At 41.1% G+C, this 7,212-nt stretch overlaps 1 long non-coding RNA gene across 1 annotated transcript; it reads left to right on the top strand.

The window, feature by feature from the left end:
* The first annotated feature begins 5,253 nt into the window (after positions 1–5,253).
* Positions 5,254–5,936, top strand: LOC118477613. Its single transcript, XR_004858490.1, has 2 exons — positions 5,254–5,294; positions 5,529–5,936. It is a non-coding gene; the product is annotated as an uncharacterized LOC118477613 (long non-coding RNA).
* The last annotated feature ends 1,276 nt before the right edge of the window (positions 5,937–7,212 follow it).

The following is a 7,212-nucleotide window of genomic DNA, read 5'->3' as shown; positions in this document are numbered from 1 at the left end:
GAGAGAGAAGGGGGGTGAGAGAGAGGGAGGGAGGGAGGGAGAGAGAGAGAGAACAACTCTCAGAGAAGATCAGGAGAAATGTTACCGAATCAAAGAGAAGAGTACCATTCACACCAATAACACTTACTCGTATATAGATCTAAGGGCTGTCAAAAGAACGGGACGCAACTTAAATTGTCAAATATTTCCTCACCTTTAGACTTAGAACATAAAGTCTCTAGCTTTAGCACACTGACTTGTATCAATTTGTCTTAACAGATCAATATTCTTGTAAACACCTGTTACCTGTATTCTAGAAAATTCCTTAATTAATACTAATTAAAAATCCCAGTAGGTGGTTTCTACAGATTTTAATGTTTTACAGCTTGGGCAAAATGCTTTTTTCAAAAAAGTCGGTCATTCTTTTCTTGAACACATGTAGAACCTTCAGAGCAAAAAAGTTTTTTATGGAAAAATATAATTAACTTAAGACAGACTGATATAAACTGCTGTGCAAAGCATGGGTAACAATTATTATTCGCCCGTTAAAGGGATATCTGCGGATAAGTTGCGCCGTGAATTTTTGACCGCACTATTGATCATCTCATCAAGCGTCTTTCTCTAGTGGCGTCACAGAGTCCCAAATTTGGCCCACCATAGAAACGGGAGGTCGGCGGATTCTCGGGTGTGCTTTGCTCCTTTTTTACCATCAAACATAAAATGATATATGGTCCTTATCTCTACTCCTTATGTTTCGTCTTTGTCACCTCTAGTCTGTGGCACCTACATGACCTCAATGTGTTGCAAGTGCTGTTAAACTTTACACGTTCTAAAACATAAAAGAGAAGAGAACGGAGACCCCTGGTGTAATACGCAACTAGCACACGGGACTTCCGAGATCTTTTCACCCTTATCCGAGATGGCAAAGTGTTAGATCTTACCTAAGCTAAGATCAGGAATGTGGCTGAAAGACAGTAAGAAGAATCCAAGGAGTATCCGTAGACATGCAGCAGAAAGAGTCAGGGGCCAAGAAAAGGGGGCAAAAGAGGGGGAGGGGCAGACAATATGGACACGAAAGCAGACAACACAACATGATTAAAGAGCAGGAAAGATGAAAGGAGAAATGTTTTTGTATAGAGAAGAAAACTTTCTGTCTCTTTCAGGTTTCGCACCCGGGACCTATTGAATGAGAGGCGAACACCGCACCTCTAAACCACGATCGAGCCCCGGTCTACAAATATGTTTCTGTTTCGTAAGATTTTTTCTCTGACCAGCCCCACTCCCTGACCCATCTGACTCGACCCGACCTGATCAGATGGCATTGACCTGTTGAGTCGAGAGAGCGTGATCCCCTCTTAAAATATCAACTGAACCGTAAGACTACGTGAGCAATAATTGAGCTGGCACGACGCGGTGGACCTAAGCGCTCGTCAATTTTTGGGAATCTGGAGAAAATGGTATCGTCTTAATGCTTGTTCATTTGCCTTGCTTTCTAAGAAAAAAATATCCATCCGTCCGGATCAGAAGTCGAGATACAAATGTATTTGAGATTGAAGAAGATGGGGGTCGTCTGGTTTCAGAGGAAAAATTAGCGAGAAAGTGGCCACCAAAGTTTGGATATATGTATCACTTGAGGGTCCTCCAAATCTGAAAAAATGTACAACTTTTTTGTTCTATTAATCGACGTTTTTCACCAAAAAAATCAACACAGATAAGAGTTTTTTTTTAAGGACATAATAAAATTGTTCAGCTAAAACAACAAAGATTCGCTAAAAAATATCCAAACCGGGAGGGGAAAATGAGCTGATTTCTCTGATTTCATTAGTTTGACGAGCACCTGATTTCGCCACAATGCCTAGCTGGGTACGCGAAATCCAAAAAGAACGGTTAGCGTGGAAACCTGATCACGCGTCGTTTATAAGAAAATCCCATGTTTTCCCCTGTTGCTATTCCCAACTCTTTGCTCGTTCGAGATGACTGCCTGCCTGCCTGCCTGCCTGCCTGCCTGCGTGCGGCATTCCATGAGTTCATAGGCCGCACAGAGTATGAGGCGAAACAATTACTGATGTTCTTTTTTTTTCGAACTAGTAACGTATTCAAGCTGAAAACATTTCGAGCTCGCCAAAATCCGTGTTGTTTCTTCGAAAACTTGAGTTGTTCCGTAATGATTTATCACTTTCTTCTTCTTCTTCTTTGTTGTCGTTTCCTCAACGATTTTATCAGACCTGCTGTCTTATAAATCTCTTCCTCATTTGTTTTAACCTTCTTTGTCTTTGATTGGTGTTCTGATAGTGATAATTATTCATTAACGCTTTTGAAGTTAGCACATGATATCAATCAGATTGTGAACTCAGCACTAGAAGGAAAGTCATGACCCCCCCCCCCCCCCCCACACACACACACACACCCGAAATAAATAAATGGATGAATAAATATATCAATCAATCAATCAATCAATCAATGAACGAATGAATGAATGAATGAATGAATGAATGAATGAATGAATAAATGAATGAATGAATGAATGAATGAATGAATGAATGAATGAATGAATAAATAAATAGATGGAGTGGAGTGGGTTTTTTTTAAAATATAGCACAGAGTGCCACTCCTTCACCCCAAGTGAAAACGCCAACCACTGCCAGCCACAATCTGTGACTACTGAAAAAAACACATCCCATGACGGAGCATTAAAATTTATTCATCAAACGGGATGGTCTCGTTGACTCGCCCGACCGACACCGTTACTGTATGTTTGCCATTGACAATTTGACATGACTTGTTTCAAAAATAAAACTCTTCAACATTTGAAGTAAAAAGAACGCAGCCTTTCAGCGATGTGCTGCAGCTGTGACCTCTCCGTCATGACATTGTGTCAATTCTTTTTTATTTAAATCCGAGCTCCAAATTATAAAAGCGACAGTATAAGACATGTTTAGGCCTTTAAGGCCTACTTTCTTTGTGTGTGGAGCAAAGGAGTTATAAAAAAGCACTCTTTGGTGTGGAGGCACTAAATGAACCAGGATTTTATGTTGAACAATTTCTTGAAAAGAGCTGTAGACTCGAAAACATAAACCCGTGCTCCAGGACCGGAACTATTAAACAGGATAAAGGCTGTTAAATAATAAAAAATACCAAATTTGTCTGAACTCAAGGGTTGGGAGGTTCTACTTTAAATGAATTCATTTTGCTCTTCAATCGACGAAACAATCCTAAAATTGTAATCATATTATTCTTATTTGTAACCGCACCACATTACTCTTAGATACTTCACATACTTTTAGCGGGGGGGCTGGAGGGTGCCACTGATAAGTCCTATTTTACTTCCCCTCTGTTGTTTCTGTCAATCTTACTTTTTCACAGCAGACAAGGAACTTTATTGTGTCGATGAGCTTCTCTTTACTCGAAATCACGTACTATTTGAACACACAAGAACCTGTGCATAAATAAAGCTGGTTAGCGCTCCCCCGCCTCCCCATCCCACCCTCGCCACGAAAAAGCCCCCCCCCCCTCCCCCCCCCTTTTCCACAGCCTGGTTTCAGGGGTAAAATTAGTGAGAAAATGGCTGGTAAGTTCCAAAGCTTGAGAGCCCATGGGAAACTGAAAACTCACATTTTTGTGTGCCCTTTGATCAACATTTTTTCAGCAAAATGCTCACAGATATATGTTTTTAAATGGACATAAAAGGTGTTGTGTCACCCCCCTCCCCCCCAAAAAAATTTTTTTAAAAATAAATAAATAAATAAATAATAATAATAATATATTTTATTTATTTTTTACAATTTAAAATTTAAAAACACCCCAGAATAATGCCCAATAGGCGAAAAATGTCAATTTCTTCGATTTCACTGTTTTGACGATCGAGCGCTTGATTTTACCACGACGCATAACCGTGTGAATACGGCCTCGGAAGCAGTAAACCTCAGCCTGTGCCGAAGGTGTATGTGTAGAATAAATGAAAAGCGAGAGATTTCAAAAATGCGAGCAAGTGAAAGAAATAATCAGCAGCCAGATACAGTTGTTTACAAATTATAACAACACGCGGAAATGAGTTCAAATCTGAGAGGCGCCAGAATTTACGCGAATCTCAAGGAACGTTTCACCTCAGCTCAGCGCTCAGTCCTGGAAGAAGTCCAGACAGGGATCGGGTGGGGGTACCCTGCCTTAATTCAGACTAATCAGTATTGCGTCTAGAGTCGGTTTTTTTTTTGCACATTGGACTTGGATGCATAAGTTAACGTCCAACTCATCATCATCATCATCATCATCATCATCATCATCATCATCATCATCATCATCAACAACAACAACAACATCATCAACATTATCATCATCATCATCATGTGCCAGATTCACGACAAACATCGCCGATCATGGTTTGCTATCAATTCCTTCGTTCGGATGTTCTTATAAAGAAAAAGAAAGAAAAAGGCTAAGATTCTCTTTAAAAAAAAAGGGGGGGGGGGCTATAATATTTTTATTATCTTTTCCCGACATCCATCTGTTTAGGTGTTTCAAGTAAGTTGCTCTGGGTTTACCTCTGCCTCGTTTGCTTTCAATTTTAAAATGAAGGTTAAATTTCCAAGGCCCTTATGTCTATTCAAGTGTCCCCCAAGCTGAATTTGTCTTTTCTTAACTGCTTTTACAAGCCAGTGGCCCTCGTGGGTTTCTTCAAGTACTATCTCACATGAATTCTTTTCCTTCCAAGAAATTCTGAACACTCTCCTAAAAAAACTTATTTCTGTTGCTTTTATTTATTTTAACTGTTTTTAGTGATTGTCAATCATTCCAAGACGTATTAATGGGTTAATATATAGCTTTTTTAAGGAGATAAAAGCCATAAGTGGGCCTCCACACTGGATCAAGAACACAAGCCATCAGCGAGCAGTAATCATTACTGACTCTATGATGCTGTATGCGGACTGGAAGGCTACGATCAGGGAGAGCGGCCTGGATCTTCTGCCCGGGCTAAGCAGGGGTTACCGGCAACGAGAGAGCAGACAAGCTGGCTGGAGAAGCAAAAGTGGGAGGGAATTTGACACTGGACCCACTCACCCTCCTAACTGCTGTAAGGGGAACTTTTAGGAAGAATAGGGCAGATAGCGGTTCCCACACCCTAGGTAGATTGAAGGAGAAGGGGGTCCAAAGAGGAGAAGGGAAACACAGCCACCTGTGCGGACCAATCCGACGGATCTCCAACCAGATTATGATGGAGACTGTAAGCAGACAGACTCTAGGATGGACCCTGAAGAGGGGAGGAGAGCAGACATGTTCCGACTGTAGTGACCCCAACACTGTGGACAAGGCGTGACAAGGTAAGGTGTGACAAGCCTTTTAGAATTTTTATTTTGGTAGTCATTGAAATGTTTCTATTTTTCAGCATTGCGCTCATGTTTATCGAAACTACCTTTAGAGAAAAGAGACAAAAAAACAGATCTACTTCCTTTTTGTCCCTTGCCCATGTCTATAAGATTGACGCCATCTAATTAGTAGAAAAGGGTGCGTATTATAGTGTCCAAATACTGATCCAGTACATTTTCTAATTACAGGGGTCTCCACCTAAGATGTCGTTCGTCGGGAGACTGAAAGAGTGGGTTCTTAGACGAACAGGTTCTAAGGCGGATTTCACATAGCACAACAAGCCGTTCCGGTCCTTGGTGGGTTTCAACTGTTTATTCTTAGTTTTGTTAAGTAAGAGTTTTACGGTCCTCGCAACACAATAAGGCCACACAAGAGCAGAAGTTTAGTGGTGTTACAAGAGAGTTACCAGCACAAAAAGGGAGGAGGAGGACGAAAGATTCATGAAGACGATAGATAGGAAGAAAGGCAATAAACCACATCAGAACACCCGGCAACCACCCACAATGTTTATCTTACGACGAAACAATGTCCCGTTGTCACCCCGAGGAAAGATAAACAGGCTTTCTTTAAAGGAATAAAAAAGAAAAATAACAAAAGAAAAATGTGTGTGTATGTCTGGTAGGGTGCAATATTTCGGGTGCAAGTGAGAACCTGGGGCTACAGAGGATTATTTTTCCCCGCACGACATTGCGTTTATGATTAATTCATTCAGCATTGAAATTGCGAAACAGTTCCAGCAGTCTCCAGCAGCGTAATACCCACCCAGTGCCCACTGGCACGATCGGATCGGATCGGTTCGGTTCGGTTCGCTAGTCAGATTGAGGGCGCAAAACGGCTATCGTGGCACAAACCGATCGCCCGACCCATACCACTCGTCGATTCAAAAACAAACGCGTGTTGTTGTTGTTGTTTGTTTGTTTTTTTTTGGGAGGTGGTTTGGGGGGGGGGGGGGGGGGGGGGTTCAGGCGAAGAGTCGGGCGATCGGTTTGTATTATAGAGAACCAATCCCCCAATGGGCACTGGGTATTAGTGACGGGAAAGAACAGCCAGCATCCATAGGACAACCAGAAGACGCTTTGACCACGTGATTTAAAAAAAATAATTTTTTGTTAGAGTTTTACTGCACTAGCAACACAATTAGGTCATACAAGTGTCTAAGATTCGAGGTTTTATGAGAGAGTAACAAACAAAAATGAAGGAGGAGAGACAAGGACAATAAGTGTTTGAGAGGAAAGAAGGAGCAAACCATACCAAAGCACCCCCCAACCACCGACCGACCACGTGAGAGGAGCAGCGAGGATTGTACCAAAAAAAAAGAACCACTTAACGATTGGTTCGTTCCATATCGCTCACGTGCGTCCTTCCTAAAACAAAACATTATATTATGTAAGTACGCACTCAGTATAAATAGATTTCGTGGTCCATTAGGCCATTAGTCTACATCAACCTCTCTCCCTTCACCCCAACCCACGCGAAGTACAGCAAAACAGTTCAGAGAAGTTTATTGCCCTGTGCTCAATCCAGCTTCTTATGTAATGTTCTATTTTTGGAACGAGTTCTAGGCATGTTAGTTAAAGAGGGAAAAAAACTATTTTTTTCTCTCCCTTCCAATACTGTAACGTCGTTTAAAAGGCAGAACTTTGTACTTTAACGTCTATCTTCGATAGGGCAATGCCACGGAATTGAGAGGCTTGAAGCTTCTAACACAACCATACTTCAAGAACATAAAAATATACCTAATTACATTTACCATAACGATAATAATTAATGATAATAATTGATGATAATAATTAAAATAACAATTGTTATATCTACGCTCTAGAACATGTTCTACGTGCTTAACTATTGTTATTACACCAGCACACACACACA

Source organism: Aplysia californica, unplaced genomic scaffold, assembly GCF_000002075.1.
Source record: "Aplysia californica isolate F4 #8 unplaced genomic scaffold, AplCal3.0 scaffold00154, whole genome shotgun sequence".
Lineage (NCBI taxonomy): Eukaryota > Metazoa > Mollusca > Gastropoda > Aplysiida > Aplysiidae > Aplysia > Aplysia californica.
The sequence above is the reverse complement of the archived record's forward strand: the minus strand, read 5'-3'. Positions and strand labels throughout refer to the sequence as shown.